The sequence below is a fragment of the Carlito syrichta genome, unplaced genomic scaffold (assembly GCF_000164805.1).
Source record: "Carlito syrichta isolate Samal-C Ts95f unplaced genomic scaffold, Tarsius_syrichta-2.0.1 Scaffold99898, whole genome shotgun sequence".
Lineage (NCBI taxonomy): Eukaryota > Metazoa > Chordata > Mammalia > Primates > Tarsiidae > Carlito > Carlito syrichta.
The window spans coordinates 1-461 of record NW_007043994.1 but is presented as its reverse complement, the minus strand read 5'-3'; the positions used below and the strand labels follow the sequence as shown (position 1 = coordinate 461).

General features: G+C 71.4%; 1 pseudogene; it reads right to left on the bottom strand.

Annotated features, from left to right (window-relative positions):
- Window positions 1–3: 3 nt before the first annotated feature.
- Window positions 4–453, bottom strand: LOC110596106 (annotated as a pseudogene).
- Window positions 454–461: the final 8 nt, after the last annotated feature.

The following is a 461-nucleotide window of genomic DNA, read 5'->3' as shown; positions in this document are numbered from 1 at the left end:
CGGCCCCTCGCCCGCGGTAGGCGAGCCCGGCTTGAAGATCCCTGGGCCAGCGGGCGGCGAGGCGCCTTGGTAGCCCGGCGAGGTCCCTGTTCGGAAGGCGGGGGTAGAGCTAGGCTTGTACCCGGACGGGGTGGCCGTCTTGTAGGTCCCCGGGGATGCGGCTTGCTTCGCGTACGGCGGGGGCCCGGAGGCCACGGTGGCGATGACCGTGGAGAGGGTGGCCGAGGAGGTGGTGACCGTGGGCACCGGTGGGAAGGGGTAGGGCTCCCTTTGGGTGCCCTGGGAAGGGGAGGGGTGCGAGCAGGGGTAGGACCCTTGAGAGGAGAAGGAGGAGGGCGAGTCGGAAGAGGAAAAGGCCGAAGGGCCACCGGGGCTGGCCTGGCTGTAGGACACCTGGCCTTACGGCGGGGGCAGGTGTGCTGACCCGGGCGGGTAGGGCCTCAGAGACCCCAAGGAGGGCG